We start from the raw sequence: 19889 nt of genomic DNA, 5'->3' as shown, positions 1-19889 counted from the left end.
TTCATTACAGTACTCTTTGTAATAGGGAAAATTGGGAAGCAATATACATGTCTAATAATTAGAGGTTACGTAAATTATAGTTAATCCTGAAAATGTGGTATGCTGCCATTAAAATCATCTTGTAGAAATGTGCTGTTGACATTAAAAAAAAAAATGTTCTCAATATATATTGTGAGGGAAAGAAGCAGGTTTCAAAACAGTACTATGTCCAGAATGATCCCATTTTGTGACAAAAATATAAATGTTTATGTATGCATAAAAAAGGTCTGGAAGGACCCAGTGGTTGTCTCTGGGTGGGTGGAATTTGCATGTTTCTTTTCCTTCCTTATGCTTATATGTATTTTGTGATTTTTCTATAATGAGCATAAATTACTTTGTAGTAAGAAAAAAATTTTTAACTACCAAAATTGTTTTTCTGATTGTAATGCATTTTCATTGTAGAAAATTTGGAAAGTCTGAAAACTATAAAAAAGAAAAGATAATTATGCACGTCGTTCTACCAAGAGAGTCTATTAACATTCTAGTATCTTTCTTTCTAGTCTTTTTTTTAATGCATGTATGAATTTTTTAAACTACTTGAGATCAAACTGATCTATAGTTTAATGTCCTGCAATTTCTCATTACACTGTGAATATTTGCAAAAATTATTACAAATTCTAAATGCTAGATGTCTCACAAAGGGCTAGAAAAATCAGCTATCCTTGGGAGAGGAGGAAAGTAAAAAGAGGGTTAACAACCTCCCAAGCACAGCATAAGCATTTTAAAGACCTTCCTAGACCCAAGAGAGGGCTTACATTGTTTAAAATATTCCATAATAACAATTTTAACTGCAAAATTTTTGAAGGGGCTTTTTATACTTTTGCTATTGAATTTGGCTAAACACACTTAATTTACAACTGGTGAACAACTCACTTAATTTATAATTGGCTATAATTTCTCAGTAATAACTATTGTACATGTTTGGGAACTCTTGCAAAGTGCGAAAAATCCAACCTACAAATTGTTTTCAAACATAAAGAAACCGTAAATTTCAACAATTCATGATGTTAACACGCTGTGGCATTTAATAGGCTTCTAATTAAACATTTCTTGATTTTACAGTTTCCTCTTCACATTTTGGAGCCAATAGCTTTTTCTGGAATTCAGACCTTTTCATAGGCCCTTGAAAAGTACCTAAGCCTTGGGTTCTGTGTCTACCTAGCCTCGCAGAGGAAAATGCCCCACTTGAGTCCCTTCAGCGACAGGGCAAGCACAGTGAACTGAGGTAAGGGAGGTTAGGGAGGTTAGGGAGGTTACTTTTTCCAGCAAGGTTAGGGAGCCACTGCAAAGGCTGGCAATGGGAGAGGCAAATTTATCCACCAGAGTTGTTTTTTCTGTGCCAACTTCCAAACAGAAAGTAGGAAATGTTGGACAAGGAATTCCTGCACCAATAGGTTTTTGCCTCTCAAGTACAGAAAGTGAACTGGGGAAAAGGAGGAGGGACAGGAGGGAGAGGCAGAATAGGAAGGAAGGAAGGAGAAAGAGGACTACCATTCATTAGTCATTTATTACTACCCCTCACTGAGCTGAGTGATTTACGTACCGCATTGCAATCCTATGAGCTCAGGACTACTGTTACTCTCCATTCACAGATAAGGGTCCTGAGGCTCAGGTTGGTTAAGTCACTGCCCCACGGTCACACAGCAAAAAGCACTGGTGCTCTTAAGATGGCCCTACCCCAAAGCCTGTGCATTAACCCCTACACCATATGGCTTCTCCAAACACACCAGTCCTATCTGGCCCTCCTCCTTCCAGAAGAACAGAATTTAAAGCTGGAAGAGTCCCATGAGATCAGCTCACCCTTCCTGTCTGTATCTTTGTCATCTGCACTGCTCACAAGGAAAATCTCTTCCCTGTCAGCATTCCACTGAGCCAGGCACTCCCATGGCCCAGGGGCATTGTGCCTGGCCCAGAAAATGGGCTCAGGAGATGCCAGCTGAATTAACAAATTAAATAAATCTCTCATTTTGCTAAGATGGAAGACCAGAGAAGGACACTGGGGGGAACCACACGATGTCGGTCACCTGCCTCCCACCCCCCAACCCCGGATCACCCAGCAAGGTAATGATGACCGACTCGGGATTAGAGCACCAGCCCATCTCCCTGCACTATTTAACAGAGATTTCCTCTTTCTTTTATGTCACTTCATTCTCACAACAACCATGTGATTATTATCATGTGTCATCAAATCGAAGACCATCCATAGGACACACCACTCTTTCGTGGCACAGGCAACAGAAACAACGACACTGTCAAGGATCCTTGTGAGACACCCATCAACTCTAAGACATATGCCTGCCACGTGAAAAATGCGTGCGATTGTTATCCACGTTTTATAGACGTGGAAAGAGGCTCGGAGGAACAGAGGGGCAAGTCTTGATCATATAGCTATTAAGGGGCAGACCTGCGCAATTCAAACCAGTCCCAGGCTCTCTCAACAATTATACCTCAAGGCATTATGATTTGATGCCTGGTTTTTTGGTGGGGTGAGGGGGCTGCTATTTAAATAAGATTCATCATTTTGCAGGTGACACAGCTCCTTCCCCACTGGATTATAAGCACCATGCCTGAGAGCCATTGTCCCAGCACCTAGCGCTGTGGCTAGCACAGAACGAGCCCTCAAACATCATCGAAGAGATGGAGTGGGGTCACACTATGAGACACGAGAAGTGCAGAAAACAGGGGCACCTGGGTGGCTCCGTCAGTTGAGTGTCAGACTCTCGATTTCAGCTCAGGTCATGATCTCAGGGTCCTAGGACCCGGCCCCGTGTTGGGCTCCACGCTCAGCGGGGTGTCTACTGGAGATTTCACTCTCTCCCTCTCCCTCTGCCCCTGTTCTCCATCCCCTGTGTGCACACTCTCTCTCTAAAATAAATAAATCCTTAAAAAAAAAAAAAAGTGGGGCACCTAGATGGCTCAGTGGATTAAAGCCTCTGCCTTCAGCTCAGGTCAAGATCTCAGGGTCCTGGGATCGAGCCCCACATCGGACTCTCTGCTCAACGGGGAGCCTGCTTCCCCTCCCCCCGCCTGTCTCTCTGCCTACTTGTGATCTCTGTCTGTTAAATCAATAAATAAAATCTTAAAAAAAAAAAAAAGTACAGAAAACATGGGCCTGAGTTAGAAGTCCACCACCTCGGGCCAGTCCTGTGCTGCTGACAGCAGATGAGGAGAAAAGCAAATGCAGAATGGGGCTGGGGGGGTGGGGCAGGGCCCTGTCATTCAGATGGGTCCTGAGGTGGACAGCCCTGGTCAGAACCTCAGCTTTGCCAGCAATTAGCTGTGGGGACTGGGGTGAGTTACTTAATCTCCCCGGGTCTCTGTTTCCTCGCTGGCAACATGGGAATAATAATGCAGTTCTTTGTCTCTCATGAGATGCTGTGAGAATTCAGTGAGAAAACAAAAGTAAAAAGCTTAGCACAGGGTCTGGCACATGGCAAACCGTCACAGCTAAAGCCAGGTAATGGAAGAAGTGTCTATCTTCTGCCATCTTGAACAGAATGGAACTGGCTAGGCGGGGGGCGGGGGGGTGGTATTTCATGATTGGGAGCCCTCAATTTCAGGCTGACCGTATCAACAGACAGTCCTGCAGTGGACGACCCGCCCCCCCCCCCCAAACCTGGTTCGTCAAGATCAAATACACAAAATAAGAAATGAGAGTTGAGAAATCACCTTAGCATAGACACTGAGCAAATTAACAGAACCCTAAGCAATTACTTTGGTCAACCAAAAGCAGAAATGTTTAAACCCTGGGGAGAAGAGATGATTTTCTAGGAAAATAGAAAATATGGCAGCTAATTCCAGAAGATTTTTTTTTAAATACATTCCAAAAAACTGAAACCTATTAAATACTGCAGAATAAATTGAGAATGTTTTCAAAGAGCTATATACCCCAAAAAAGTGTCAGGTCCAGATGGTTTCATGGGTGAATTCTACCTGCTATTTAAATTGTTCCAGAGCAAAGAGAAAGCAGGAAAACTTCCAAATTCTTTTTATGAAGCCAACAGAACCGTGTATGAAACCTGACAAAAAGAACACAATAAAAGAAAAGACTAAGAAAAGAGATGCTGGAAACCTTCTCTCTGCAAAGTCTGTAAACACTGGAAACATTTCCCTTAGAGTCAGGAGCAAAATAAAGATCTTCACTAACCAGCATTATTTAACATTGTTCTAGAAGTGCTGGCCTATACAATTATACAACAGGGAGAAAAAAGCAAGAAGTATGAAAACAGGAAAGAAGAAAGCAAAATTATAATGATTTTTAGACAATGTGACTGGAAACCTAGAAAATGCAAGATAACTCACTCAGGAATTATCAGCAAAATCATTCAGTATCAATAGAATAAGATGACCAATTTTAGACCGATAAACAGAAGTGGGTAGCTTTCTCATACGCAATCATCAACCAGTTAGAAACTAATTCTTAAAAGATTCCATTCAGGGGAGCCTGGGTGGCTCAGTGGGTTGGGCCTCTGCCTTCGGCTCAGGTCATGATCTCAGTGTCCTGGGATTGAGTCCTGCATCGAGCTCTCTGCTTCCCCTCCTCTCTCTCTGCCTGCATCTCTGCCTACTTGTGAGCTCTGTCACATGAATAAATAAAATATTTTTAAAAAGAAAAAAAGATTCCATTCAGATGGGCCACTACAAAAACACAACCTTTACAACTGTGCTAAGTCTCTAAGAAGAATGCTCTAGAACACCACTAGTTTTAACAGTCTGAAGAAATGTAAACACATACCCTGTTTTCAAATAGGAAGGTGTGCTATTGTAAAGATGTCAGTTCTCACAAATCATTATACCTACAGTGATTCCAGTTTTTAAAATATACAAAAAGAATTGCTTTGGAACAAGATGGGCTGATTCGAAAGTTCACATAGAAATATAAGCAAGAAGAGCCTGACAAGCATGGGGAGTGTGTGTGGGGGGGCAGGAAGGACAGACTCCTTAATAGACATCAAAACATAATGTAGCATTTTAGCTAGAACACAGAAACCACGGACAGAAGGAAAAATCAGATAAATTTAGACTTCAACAAAATTAAAAACGTAAGGAAAAAAAAACAAAATTAAAAGTATTTCTGCTTCATAGGGCACCATTAAAGAAGAGAAAACACAACCCACAGAATGGGAAAAAATATTTGCAAATCATGTATCTGATGAAGGACTAGTGTCCAGAATATATAAAGAGCTCTTATTACACAATAAAAGGGATAAATAATCTAATTTTAAATGGGCAATGGATTGCAATAGACATTTATCCAAACAAAATATACAAATGGTTAATAAGCACAGGAAAAGATGCCTTACATCATTGGTCATTAGGGCAATGAAAATCAAAACCACAATTGGATACCAGTTCACACCTACAAGGTTGGAATCCACATACATTGCTGTTAGGAAGGAATGTAAAATGCTGCAGCCACTTTGGAAAACAGTCTGGCAGTTCTTCAAAAAGTTAAATATAGAGTAGTCATATGACCTAGCATTCTACTCCTAGATAGATAGAAAGATAGACCCAAGATAATTGAAAACATATGTCTACACAAAAACCTATACATAAATGTTTATAGCAGCATTACTCATAATGGCCTAAACATGGAAACAATCCAAATATACATCAACAAATGAATGGATAGATAAAATGTAGTGCAGATACGCAGTGGAATATTACACAGCAATGAAAAGGAAAGAGGTACTGATCCATTCTACAATGTGGATGAACCGTGAGACTATTATGGCAAGTGAAAGAAGTCACAAAGAAGTCACATAAAATGCCACATACTGTAGAATTTTGTTTATATGAAATGTCCACAACAGGCAAATCCATAGAAATGAAAAGTAGATCCATGACTGCCAGGAGCTGGGGGCAGGGGAGAATGGAGAAGGACTGCTAACAGGTACAGGGTTTTTTTGTGGGGTGATGAAAATGCGGTAGAACTAGATAGCAGTGATGATTACACAATGCTGTGAAGCTAGCAAAAACCCGAATTGTATACTTAAAAGGGTGAATTTTCTATATAAAAGGGTGAATTATATCTCAATAAAGTGTTACTTTTAAAACCAGGAGGTAGGGGTTCCTGGGTGGCTCAGCCATTAAGCATCTGCCTTTGGCTCAGGTCATGATCCCAGGGTCCTGGGATCGAGCCCCTAATCAGGCTCCCTGCTCAGGGGAAGCCTGCTTCTCCCTCTTCCTCTCCCCTGACTTGTGTTCCCTCTTTCACTCTCTCTGGTCAAATAAATAAAATCTTTTTAAAAAATGGTGTAAAACTTTGGTAAGCAAAACAGTTACTTCCAAAGACCAGAATAAAATACAATTCCCTGCCAGACTTCAGTATATAATCAAGGTGGAATTTCCCCAAAAAAAGGAAAGATGGATTATCTGGAAAGCGATCCTGGACATACATTCCCTAATAGGTTAACAATGGGAGGAGGGCAGCACTTGGAAACCTATCTACTCCTCTTACCTAAATATATCCAGATGTATCAAAGACTTAAATGTCCAAAGGAAAGCCATAAAAACACAAGAAGTAAACAGGGAACTTTTTCTTAAATCTCAGAGTAGAAAAGGCAAGGCATAACCACAAAGGCCCCCAAGAAAGAAAAGGTATAAATTGAACTTATAAAGGTTCTAAATCTCTACACAGGAAAAAAAAAAAAAAAAAGACCAATAGAAAACCGGATAAAATAATTGCAAAAATTTAACACATTTCTAATTTTCCTTTTTATATAACGTGTGTTTGTATCACTAAGAAAAAACAACCCAACAGAAAAACAAACATGAGCAGACCATTTCCAGAAATAAAAATGTAAATATGAAACGATGTCAAACTTCACTCTTAAATAAAGAAATGTACATTAAAACAACCAGATACCATTTTTCATCTGCCAGATTAGCCAAGGCGAAAAAATTTTCTAAAATACTGTACATTCAAAGATGTGTAAAAAGTGGTACAACTGAAAACTTACATCCACATAAAAATCTGCACACAAGGGCACCCGGGGGGCTCCCCTGGTTAAACGTCTGACTTCAGCTCAGGTCATGATATCTGAGTCCTGGGATCAAGCCCTGCACCAGGCTCCCTGCTTGGCAGGGAGTCTGTTTGCCCCTCTACACACTTGTGCTCTCTTTCACTCTCAGATAAATAAAATCTTAAAAAAAACAAAAAACCTGCACACGGATGTTTACAGCTGACCTTTGAACACACAAGTTTGAGCTGCGTGGGTCCATTTATATGCAGATTTAAAAAAATAAATATAGTAAAGTACCTGCAAATGCATTTTCTCTTCCATATGATTTTTTTCCCCTAATTTTTTAAGATCTAATTTTTAAGTCATCTCCACACTCAACACAGAACTCGAACTTACAACCCCAAGACCAAGAGTCACATGCTCCAATGACGGAGCCAGCCAGGAGCCCCCATCTGATTTTCTTTTCTTTTCTTTTTTTTTTAAGATTTTATTTTTTTGACAGATCACAAGTAGATGGAGAGGCAGGCAGAGAGAGAGAGAGAGAGAGAGAGAGAGAGAGAGAGAAGCAGGCTCCCTGCTGAGCAGAGAGCCCGATGTGGGACTCGATCCCAGGACCCTGAGATCATGACCTGAGCAGAAGGCAGCGGCTTAACCCACTGAGCCACCCAGGCGCCCCCCCATCTGATTTTCTTAATAATATTTTCTTTTCTCTAGCTTACTTTACTATAAAAATAAGCAAATCATACATACAACATACAAAATACGTGTTAATCTACTGTTTATGTTATTATAGGTAACGGCAATAGTAGGCTATCAGTAGTTGAGTTTTGGGGGGAGTCAAAAGTTCTACTGAGATTTTCCACAGGGGTCCAGTCGCCTAACCCCCACGTTGTTCAAGGGTCAACTATATAGCAGCTTCATTCATAATTGCCAAATCTTAGAAGCAACCAGAATGTCCTTCAATAGGTGAATGGATCAACAATCTGTGGTCCGTCCATACAAGGAAATATGACTGAGCAATAAGAAATGAGCCGTCAAGCCACAAAAAGACAGGACGGAATCTTAAGTGCTTATTGCTAGGTGAGAGAAGCCCATATGAAAAAGCTATATACTATATGATTCCAACTATATGACACTCCAGAAAAGGCAAAACCATGTTTGTGAGGGGTCTGGGAAAAAAGAGAGAGGGATGAATAGGCAGAGCATAGAGGATTTTTAGGGCAGTGAAGCTACGCCGTATGATACTACAATGATGGGTACATGTCATTATATATTTGTCCAAACCCTCAGAATGTACAACACCAAGACTGACCCTCCTGTAAAGTATGGACTTTGTGTGATAATAATGTATGGGCATTGGTTCATCGGTGGTAACAAACATGCCACATTAACACGACATGTAAACAAGAGGGAAAACTATGGGGGGTGGGGAATGTGGGAACTATACTGTCTGATCAATTTCCCTGTAAACCTAAAACTGCTTTTAAAAAATAAAAGCTACTGGGGCACCTGGGTGGCTCAATCATTAAGCCTCTGCTTTGGCTCAGGTTGTGATCCTGGGGGTCCTGGTATCGAGCCCCACATCGGGCTCCCTGCACCACAGGAAGCCTGCTTCTCCCTCTCCCACTTCCCCTGCTTGTGTTCCCTCTCTCACTGTCTCTCTCTCTCTCTCTTAGTCAAATAAATAAATAAAACCTTAAAAAAATAAAAATAAAATAAATAAAAGCTACCAATTTTTCTTTAAACTTGCAAGAATACAGGGGTATTCAGTAGGCATGTAAATTAGTACAATCCCTTTGGAACAAAATTTGACAATACCTTTCCCAAATTTTAAAACACATGTCCTTTTACACAGTCCACTTATCAGATTTAATCTCACACAGATAGTCACAGGTAGGAAATGGCATTTATACAAGACATTCATCAGTTTTGTCTGTAATAACAGAAGACAGGAAATCACCTTCTGGCGGGCAGAATAATGGCTTCCCCAAAAGGTCCCCCATCCCCACCCCCCAGAACCTGTGACAATGCATGGCAAAGGGGTATTAAAATTGCAGATGCCGGGCGCCTGGGTGGCTCAGTGGGTTAAGCCTCTGCCTTTGGCTCAGTCATGATCTCAGAGTCCTGGGATCGAGCCCTGCATTGGGTTCTCTGCTCAATGGGGAGCCTGCTTCCCCCCTCTCTCTCTGCCTGCCTCTCTGCCTACTTGAGATCTCTCATGAGGTCTGTCACATGAATAAATAAAATCTTTAAAAAATTTTTTTTAATTGCAGATGGAATTAAGGTTGCTACACAGCTGACCTTAGAATAGGGAGAGTCTCCGAACAGACTCAATGTAATCACAAGGGTCTTCAGAAGTGAAAGAAGGAGAGCAGAAGAGGAGAATGAGACCAGGGTGATCCGAGAAACACTCAACCTCTCATTGCTGGCTTTGAATATGGAGGAAGGGGACACAAGCCAAGGAAGGCAGGTGGTCTCTAGAAGCTAGAAAGAGCAAGGAAACTGATTCTCCCTTCAAGTCTCCTCCAGAGGGAAGGCAATCCTGCCAACATCCTGATCTTAGCCCAGCAAGACCCATTTTTGGGTTTCTGATCTACCGAACCGTAAGATAATAGATTTCTGTCGTTTTAAGCCACTGAACGTGTGCTAATTTGTTACAGCAGCCTCAGGAAACTCCACAGACCTAAACGTCTATCTGCAGAGAACTGGCTGAGCAAATGCAATACTGTGCAGCCTTCAAAGAAAGGGGCCTCTATACATACTGACATGCAAGTCATGTCAAGGAACACTGTGTAGTAAGAAAAAAATGCAGAGTATAAGAAAAGCATAGATCGGGGCACCTGGGTGGCTCAGTGGGTTAAAGCCTCTGCCCAGGGTCCTGGGATTGAGCCCCGCATCGGGCTCTTGGCTCCGTGGGGAGCCTGTTTCCTCCTCTCTCTCTGCCTGCCTCTCTGCCTACTTGTGATTTCTGTCTGTCAAATAAATGAATAAAATCTTTTTAAAAAGAAAAGAAAAGAAAAGCATAGATCGCATGTTATCTGTGTCAAAAGGAGGCACATCTTATAATCCACATACATCCTCATACATGCATTGGTGATCTTTGGAAAGATACACCAGAACCTGGCACTGTTATTTAATATTTATTGCCACCAGGGAAGGAGAAAGTGTTACAAGAAGTTCCAATGGCAGAGATGTTCATTTCTCTCTGTATCCTCTCTCGGGCTCTTTGGTTTTTGGTGTAGGTTGTTGTTGTTGTTGTTGTTGTTGTTTTTAATCAGGTGCAAGTGTTACCTTAAGAATAGAAAGAGGGGGGCGCCTGGGTGGCTCAGTGGGTTAAATCCTCTGCCTGCGGCTCAGGTCATGATCTCAGGGTCCTGGGATCGAGTCCCACATCGGGCTCTCTGCTCTGCAGAGCAGAGAGCCTGTTTCCTCCTCCTCTCTCTCTCTCTGCCTGCTTCTCTGCCTACTTGTGATCTCTGTCTGTCAAATAAATAAATAAAATCTTTAAAAAAAAATAAGAATAGAAAGAGGGGTGTCTGGGTGGCTTAGTGGGTTAAAGCTTTTGCCTTCGGCTTGGGTCATGATCCCAGGGTCCTGGGATCAAGCCCCGCATTGGGCTCTCTGCTTAGCAGGGAGCCTGCTTCCTCCTCTCTCTCTGCCTGCCTCTCTGCCTACTTGTGACCTCTGTCTGTCAAATAAATAAACAAAATCTTAAAAAAATAATAATAAAAAAGAATAGAAAGAAAAAAACTGTGATAAGGGACTGAGCTCTGCTCAGACTTAAATGAGTTGTTAGGGTTTTCATCTTCTCGATGAGTATTGGCTTCCCCCCTTCCACAGTCTGTGTTTCGTGTACTGTCGCATGTTTTTTCTCTTGTGATCTTGCTTAACAACCCCCACAGTTATCATTAGCCCCGGCCCACAGGTGCAGCGCTGAGGCTCAGAGACTGGGTTTAGTGACCAAATGGCACAGCTGGATTTTTTTTTTTTTTTTTGCAGTTGGAGTTTACAGCCTGGTCTTCTGGTTCCAGGGTTCTCTCCTCAAGCGCCTGCAAGATGGTGTTGCTGGTTCCAACAGCCACTGTAGGGGCAGGCATAACCCTCGGAGGCCACTGCACAGAGCTGTCAGTTGGGGATCTCAGCCCTCCCTGAGCCTTCAGGTCCCTCTCCCAGACTCCGGAGTTGAAGAGAAGGTCAGGCTCCAGAGGGGGCCCTGCCTACGCCACCTTCGGGAAGCTGCTGCCAACCTTCTCCAGTTACATCCTGCAGCAAAGTTCGTTCCTTCTGGGTCTTCTGGGGAAAGCCCCTGCCAGCGGTCACCGTGTTCTCTCTGGTGGACTCACATTGTAGTGGGCCCATCACAGTCACCTGCTTTCCTGCAGCAGGGATAAAACCCTAGAGAGGGTGGGTCTCTGTAGAGCGCGACATCTTGATCAAATAAAGGCTGCCCTGAGATTTCTCATGCCTTTGAGCTTGGGGCCAGTGATGAAGGGGGTTTCCCCGGTCTGCCGGCAACACACCACATCAGGCATGCAAATCGACCTTCCTGAGCTTTGCTTTCTGGTAAGAAAGAGATCATATTCCTCTGTTGTGTGGACAGGTGGGGCTGGGCCATTCGTTTTTCCGGAGCACTGTTTAAATATAGCGGAACTTTCGGCTTTCATGGGAAGGATCTCAAGGCATTTTTTTAAATGCGCAATTAATGAAGTTCCACCTCCCAGAAAAAGCAAGAATTATTGTCTTCATTTTATAAATAGATCAAAGGTCACACAATCAATGGCAGATGTAGGAAACAGATGTAAGAATTCTGCTTTTGTCCCTGGCTGCAGCCACTCAATCCCACCCCTGGTATCACCCACAGACCTCCTTTCTGCTCTCTGACTTCTGGCCAAAGGAGTGGAATTGGCCTTTATATGTGTTCACTTAAAGGTTTGAATTCTATGTATGGTTCATATGCCTTTGATATGTCTGGAATTTATAAAAGAGAAGGAGAAGAATGATATTTGATGCTTTTCAGAGATCGTGTTGGGACTGAGCCTTATATAATGGGTCAAATGCCAATAAAGGAAAAAAAAAAAAACCGCTCACCAGATCTTCAGGAAGTTCACTTTTATTCTCTCTCTCAAAGAATTTGGTCTGTTAAAGTTAAACAGAATATATCTTTAGTCACCCAAATGATTATTGTGGGAACAACGGAAGTCACCATTTACTGAGCGCCAACTGTGTGCTAAGCACTGCTCTTCTTACCGGCAAACGTTATATCTTGTGATTTTCACAAACACCCAAGGAGGTTTTGATTATTCATTCATTTTATAAATAATATCTACCCAGGCTTAGAGATAAAAGATAGGTTGAGGAGAAAGGAAAGAGAAAGCTCAAATAAAATAACTCAAGCAGAAATGATTGGATAGATCCTCTGAGCCAGGGGTGTTGTGTCGTGATGGAGCCAAAGACGGAGATACAAAGATGAGGAAAATAGCACCAGATTCCTGCTCGAGAGGAATTTATAGCCTTGTGAGAGGCTCAGGGTGAGGGCTGAGCAGAATCACAGAAAAAGACAAATAAGGTCAATGTAATTCAGTCCAGAAGTATTTATTGAGTTCCTAGCAGGTATTAGACACTGCATTAGTCACAGGAAATGGTCCCTCTTCTCCTGCACCTTATAGTCTTATGGGAAAGTCAGACATTAATCAAATAATCACACAGATTCAAACTGTAATTGAGTGAAGTAAAACACACCAGATGGGCTACAGCCTGACAAAGGATTAGTATCCAGAATACATAAAGAGCTCCTACGCATAATAAGAGATAATCCAAGAAGCACTGTCAAACCAAGGGCAATTTTTAAAAGATGAAAGGCAAATGGCCAACAAACTAATGAAAGTCTGCTCAGTCTCTCTTGTAAACAGGGAACTGCAAATTAAAACACTGAAATACCATTTCACACCCACCAGCTTGGCAAAAATGTTTCAGTCTGACATTACCAAGTCTTGTCGAGGATGCCAAGCACGGGAACTCTTACGTGCTGCTATCAAAGTGCACATTGGTACAACCACTTTGAAAAACTGCTCAGCCATGCTGAGTAAAGCTGCCAATAGACATGACCTGGTCCAGCAACTTCACACACAAGTATCGGCCCGACAGTTCACTTTCACACAAGGGGATGGGTATAAGAAACATCAACTGCAGCATTGTTTCTAACAACACAAAATGCGAAAATAAGCTACGCATCCTTCAGAAAGAGATGGGTAAATAGGGTGTGGTGAACTCATACAATAGGACCCAAATCAGCAGTGAAAATGTATGATCTAGAACTACATATATCAACATGAATACACTTTGAAATCCTAACACTGAGTGAAAAAAAAAAAAGCAAGTTGCACTATGATGTATTCAGTATAATGCCACTTCCCCAAAGTTGACAAACATGCCAAACAATTCTATGACGTGTTTATAGGCAGAAACACATGTAGTAAAAATACAAAAGCCTGTATAGGAATGATACAGCCCAGAAGCAGGAGAGTGGTTAGTTACCTTAGGAGAGGGACAGACATGGGTTCAAAGGGCCCTATCTAGATCTAAAGATGTTTTATGTTCTCGAAAAAAAAGATTTGAAGAAATTAGGGCAAATGTTGAGCTTTGGCAAAGGTTGGAGGGTCCCGGGAGGGGTGCAGAATAAACCAGTTTGATGATCTTACTCTCCCGTAGTTTTTTTAAAAGCTTTGATCTACCCAAGAAGAAGTGGACTGAATTGGAGGTGGGCTTATGGGAAGGGACAGGGAAGCTGTCTCTAAGGACATGATGCTCACCTAGGATGAGAGCCAAAAATTAAGTAGGTGAGGAAGGGCATAAAGTTGTACTAGGCCAAGAGAACAAGCTGTGCAAAGACCCTGGGGCTGGAGGGTGTGCACAGGGTCTGGGAACTGAGACCCCAGTGTGGCTAGAGCAGAGGGAAAAAAGGACTGGAGTTGGAGATGATGGGGGGTGGGGCATGTGCACAGACCATGCAGGGCCTCCAGAGCCATCTTGAAAGTCAGGTCTTTACCCTATGAGGAAAGCAACAGAGATGGGAAGCTTTGGGTCCCCGAGAGACTTCTCTTCCAAAGATAGCAGAACAGGGAAGGCATTCCTGTCAGAGGTGACTCATATCTTGAGTTGTGGAGAATGAGTAAGAGGAAGCCAATTGGGGAAGGAGAAGGAGGGAGTGAGGTGCAAATTCCCTGGAGAGGGACCAGCAGCAATAAAGACACGGAGGGCCTTTCATAGAGTGGGTAGACCCAGGACTACCTCCCGACATGCTCAAAAATGGCAGACAAGAGTGTCCATGAAGACAGAGGGTTTGAGGTCCCAGGCTGGGCAGCCAGCGTCAAGCCGGGAGAGGCATAGCCAGACATGGGTTGTAGGTGGCAGGCTTTCGTAGCGCGTGGAGGACACATGTGAAGGAGGCTGGGGTGCAGACAAGGATCCCCTTGAGAGGAATATGTCAATAGCCCAAACCAGGATGGCTGGAACTCCGAAGCCATCCTGGAAGAAGTGGAGAGTGCCCAGAGAGGTATTTAGGAGGGAAGGTGAGACATATAGGACGATGGTTGGGTGGGGGCACACCGCCGTCATGGGCAATAATGAGGACAAGGCTCGGTGAGTTGGAGGTGCGTGCTGGGCAAGTCTACTGGAACCTTCCAGAGAGCAAAGGGATGGGGTCGCGGGGGGCCGCAAGCTGGGATCTGAGGCACCTCCTGGGGGCGGCTGCTGACCACTCGCAGCAAAGGAGCTGGTTCGGAAGGAGGGTAGAGGAAGAAGAAATTGAGCAGGTCTCTCCGGGACAACGAGTAATGGGACTGGGGCGGGCGTGGGAAGAGAGGGTGGGAGGGGGAGGACCACGCAGACGCGGAGCGGCCGCGGGGGAGACCAGCCCAGTGCCGGCTGGGCGGGCCTGGCATTGGCCTCCGAGGCCTCCCCGCGGGGTGCGGGCGGAGCCCGATGGCGCACCGCGCGGGCAGGCGCGGGGAACAGCCTACACCGGCCGCGGACTTCCCGCAGCTCCCGGGGCTGCCTGGGCCGAAGCCGCCGAAGACAGCAAGGCACCGCGCGGCCGCGGACATCTCCTGCAGCGGGGCGGCCACCCCGGCCACCCCCCGCCCCCCACCCAGGCTCCCCGCGTGCCCAGGCCGCGCCTCCCCAGCGCCGGGACCTGGCGACGTCACTGCGGCTCTGACGCGCGCTAATGGAGGCACGGGCGGAGGCGGCGCGGCGCGGGTGTCCCCCGGGGAGGTCCCGGTCCTTGCAGCCCGCCGCCGCGTCCTTGGCCCTCCTCCAGGGGAACCTCGATTTTTTCCAATCTCAGGAAGGCCGGCTGTCCTTCGACTACTGATAAGGACGCGACCGCATGGTAAAGATTTTAACAATGCCCGGAAAGAAATAGCCGGACCCAAGAAAGAGACTAATAATAGCAGCCCGCTAGAGTTCTGCTCGTGTGCTCAGCGCTCTTAAGAACAATAATAACGACAACAACCATAAGAGCCACCATTTATTGAGCGCTTACTCTGTGCCAGGCACTGTGTTAAGCGTTTTGCAGGCAACAACCCTCGGAGGTAAGTACCGTTATTATCCCTATTTTAAGGAAATTGGGGCACGGAGAGGTTAAGTAATTTGCCCCAGGCACACAGCTAGTTGATGTCAGTGCCGGAATTCCAACCCAGGCTGTCTGATCCCATGTAATCCTCATGTCAACCCATAAAATCGGGATCATTCTCTCCATCTTAAAGATGAGGAAATTAAGGCACATGGAAATTTAAGTACCTTGCCCAAGGTCACCTAGCTGGAAAATGGATGAGGCAGAAAGCGAACCCAGGGCTCCTCTCTGTCCGCAGAACCCGCGGTCTTGGCCATAGGCGATGCCACTTCCAAACACCTCCGACAGCCCAGCAGGCTTTGGCCCCGGGTCCCAAGAGGCGCAGCCTCTGCGGGGTTTGGGTGGGTTCCCGCAGCCTCCGATCCCCGGGTGAATCGGACGTTTCCGAGCATCGTCTCTGCTCAGCCCGCAGGCGTCTGATAGGGACGCGTCTCCCAGAATCCTGTCGGGACCTGGCGGCGCGGTCCTCAGATGGGATGCGGAGGCTGCGAGAGATGGATCCCTGGTCCCACCTGCAGAGCGGCTGGGTCGCTGGCTTGCTCGGCGCGGCCGGCAGAGGGCGCTGTCGCACGCGCTTCGGGTCCCGTGGTCACCAAACCCCGGGGCCCGGCAGCCTCGGCAGGCACACGCTTGGACTCAGAACTCCCCAAGTGGGAAGCTTTCTTACCTGGCGACTGTCGCCCCTCTGGCCCCTCATCTCAGCCCTGGACCTGCTTTCCCTGATCACTCTCCCCCATTTTCTGTGGTCCTGCTATCCCACCGTGGGCCTTCAAGTCTTCCCCCAAGTCCCTGCCCCGCTGATTTGGTCGCCTCTTGCTGAAAGGCAAGAAAACTGATTTCACTTCATTAAAAGGCTCGCGCGTTTGCAAGGTCAATCTCGGTTTTGTTCCCCCTCTCACGGGCCCTTTGGTGATGTAAAATGGGGATAAATCATCGACTTGGAATAGATAACTGATTTTATTCTCCAAAACAGGAGGAGGAGCTTGTTTAAGGAAGGAGCAGATTGGTTGAAAGGATCTGTTTTTAATAGCTACTGTGTCTTAAGAGCCTGTTTTGTGCTGAGCCCTTTATGTGTCTTGACTCCTCAATCCTCATGACAACCCTGGGAGGAGTACACCATTACTCTCCTTCTGATAGAAGAGGCCACAAGACTGATAAATGGTGGTCTGGGCATCCGCCAGGAGGATCTGACTTTAAAGCCGTGTTCCCATCCCCAGAATGTACAAGCCGAGCCAACTGAACAGAAGAGGTAAGATACAAACAGAGCAAAAAACAACCCAAAATCTACTCTTAGAGTGCTCAGAAATACCACATGTGAATTAGGGGCTTTCAGTTGCTCCCTCAAATGGCTGAAAAGGAAAAAGAAAACCTGAAGGTGCGATGAGAGAGAATAGGAATAAGGCTTGTAGCTTTCACTTGGAAGAGCATCACTTTCTATGACTGCGCTCTGAGGAAATAAAGGTGGTTCTAGGAAAATCTGAAAAATATGAGAAGGGGAAAAAAATGCCTTCTGTGGTTTTTTACTTTAACCAAGCCTCATTTCACTATTTGTGTTTTATTTTTAAATTAACGTAGCTCTCCCCACCCTTTAAATTGGCACATAAATAGCAAAAACAGAAGGAAGGCCAGCTACAAACTTCAAACCTGGTGGGTTTCTCAGGAAGGAGATGCATGACTTGAAATGGAAATGAGGACTGAATGAGGTGCTTTAAACATTTGAAAGACAGACTTTCCACAAGGAATTTAGATCATAAGCCCTTAGAACAGGAGCTTTGTCTGGGTTTGGGCTCTGTATAGTGTCTAAAATCGGTGAGTGCCCGAGAAATGTGGAAAACGAATCACACTTTTGGTGGATGTCTGCATCATCTAACCATCTGGGCCACCACTTTGCTTATGGTTTTAGAGTGTGGCTTCTAGGGGATTTTCTTGTCCCCTGGGTCTTAGTCACACACCCTGCCTCAGACCCCTTATTTTCCCAGAAGTTTGCTCTGGGAATTGAGTCAAGGTGAGGCAATTGTTATTGATGATGATGTCACTAGGCTTGGTTAAATACAATGACTGCTCAGCTCTGGAGTCACTAATGGAGGCCTTTCCAAACAGGGAAACCGAGGCAGAAGGAACCTCGGAAGACTTGTCACTTCACAGTTCTGATTCTCTTGCCCTATGTCTTTGAACTACAAGGGCTCCCCTCTTGCCCAACACAGAAGAACCCTGGGCATCCCAGGAGGCTTCTTGCAAAATTCTTGGACTTCTCCGACCTTACCTCTCTCTGCTCCTTCCCTCATTTTTTCAGGACATTCATTCTAGAAACATGCATTGACAGCCCACTGTGTGTAAGCGTTGTGAATGCAGCAGAGAAGCTAACATGAGCTCACAAGCTTACTTTCACCAGTTCCTACCCAGCTCCTGGCCTCATTGCTCCACTTTCATGCCCCACAATAGTCAATGACTTGCTTCTCTAGGTGGGGACTGTTGCTCAGGCACATCTGACATTCTGGATAGCTCCAGGAGGCCACGCTCTGTGACTCCAGAATACCACCTTGGTGACATCCATTGGGCAGGAGGTTTGGGCCCTGAGATATACCCTCAGAAGCAGGGCCTGGAAATGTACTTGTCCATACTCCTTCCTGCCCTTCCCCAGCTGGCATGCCTTCAGCTCAGATGATCATTGTGGGCGACCTTAACAGCTTGGGCCATATTTATGAAGCATCGGTTACATCAACAACAAAATCCCATAGTGCCAATAATACCCCACTGTTCAAAGGACAGTGTTGGCTTAAACAAACTACAGTGACGAGCTGGCAAGTGGGTATGTCTTTCAGGTCATTTTGTTACCGAATCTTGGGATTGACTGATTCAAAATAATGAGGGGAAGGAAGAACACTAGCCCTTTCAGCTTTCCAGATTATTCAGATGGAATAGATTTTCAACATCAACACCCTAGTAAAGACAGAATGCTTAAGGTATACATGGTCAGTTTTTGTCTTTTTGGAAAATCCATTAATACTCAATGACTTGGTCCTCACCCATTCCAAAAAAAAGAGTGTTGAACCCCAGGGTTCAGGTGATCTCCCTGGGAATCCCTTTAGAGAGTAGACTCCAAATCACATTCATTCTTCTTGAAATTCTCACCCCCCCCCCCCCGCCCAAGACTGTCCCCTCCCTGCTAGCTAGCTAGCTACAGCATCATTTTCTCTCCCCTTGAGGAAGGCAGAGGCCCAGAGATCAGAACGATGCAGGAGTAGTGAGGAAAACTTTCCCTTACCTGAGTTGCAGAGCCACTTGAAATCTAGACAACACGTTACATTTGTGCTGTGTCTGTGTGAGTTCGGGGTTGTGCATTTTCTGGCTGATGTCCAAAACGTCCATAACATAGGGGCCTGAGAGACTCTAAAACGAAGGCCCGTCTGTAAAGGACGTGTGTCCACCCGCCAAGATCTTGGTGGTCAGTGTCTGCACGTCCAGCAGCTGGGGTGAAGAGCTTTGGAACCACTGAACATTCCTGCTGGGATCTTTCCAAGCCCTTTTGGGAACCGGCAACAGCGCTTGTCTGGGGAAATTAGTTTTGCACTTTCACAGAGTGAGAAATTCCTCAGGGGCATTCTTGTACTTGGGAAGAGAAATCCAACCCAGCTCATTCCTTCAGGGCCCATGCCATTAATAAAACAGGCCGAGTCCGTTCGGTCGGTCCAGCCTGCGGCCGTGGAGTGCAGGCAGAAGCCGTGGGGTTCAAGCGACTTTCACCTGTGGCTAAGGCCCTCCCCGGACTGGCGCAAACTTGAGGTTTCAGGGGATCGTGTTACCAGCGTGTAAACACCGTGAGTGACAGCCAACGCTCCCATTCGACCAGAGAGGACCTCAAACCCTTGCTATCTTCCTAGAAACCCTGGCGGCCCGGCCGGGCCGGCTGCTTGCTGTCTGATGCAACAGTTTGCAACGCTCGGTTCTGGGAGCAGAGCCTGCCGCTGGGAGCTGGGCGCCCTGCTGACGCGCATGCGCGGGCTAAGGCCCAGCCGGGCGGGGCGGGGCGGGGGAGAAGCTTTTCACCAGATGTGGGGGGGGGGGCAGGAGCGGCTGGGCGCGGGCGGGCAGGGAGACCTTTGGCAGCTCACGCCGGCGATCTGAGCTTAATTAAACTTCTCCCGAGGCATTGGCTGACTGATTGACCCAGTGATCCAAAAAAATCAGAGAGGCCTGAATCGCCCTGAACGACGGGAGAGAGAAGTTGGGGAGTTGGCTTTCCGTTTTCAGAG

At 45.5% G+C, this 19889-nt stretch overlaps 1 long non-coding RNA gene across 1 annotated transcript; it reads right to left on the bottom strand.

The window, feature by feature from the left end:
- Window positions 1–15518: 15518 nt before the first annotated feature.
- On the bottom strand, window positions 15519–19603 carry LOC123387750. Its single transcript, XR_006602243.1, has 2 exons — window positions 18902–19603; window positions 15519–17113 (listed from the first exon to the last, which is right to left on the bottom strand). It is a non-coding gene; the product is annotated as an uncharacterized LOC123387750 (long non-coding RNA).
- Between the last annotated feature and the right edge of the window lie 286 nt (window positions 19604–19889).

This window comes from Mustela putorius, unplaced genomic scaffold, assembly GCF_011764305.1.
Source record: "Mustela putorius furo isolate JIRA1106 unplaced genomic scaffold, ASM1176430v1.1 tig00003859_pilon_pilon_pilon, whole genome shotgun sequence".
Classification (NCBI taxonomy): domain Eukaryota; kingdom Metazoa; phylum Chordata; class Mammalia; order Carnivora; family Mustelidae; genus Mustela; species Mustela putorius.
The sequence above is the reverse complement of the archived record's forward strand: the minus strand, read 5'-3'. Positions and strand labels throughout refer to the sequence as shown.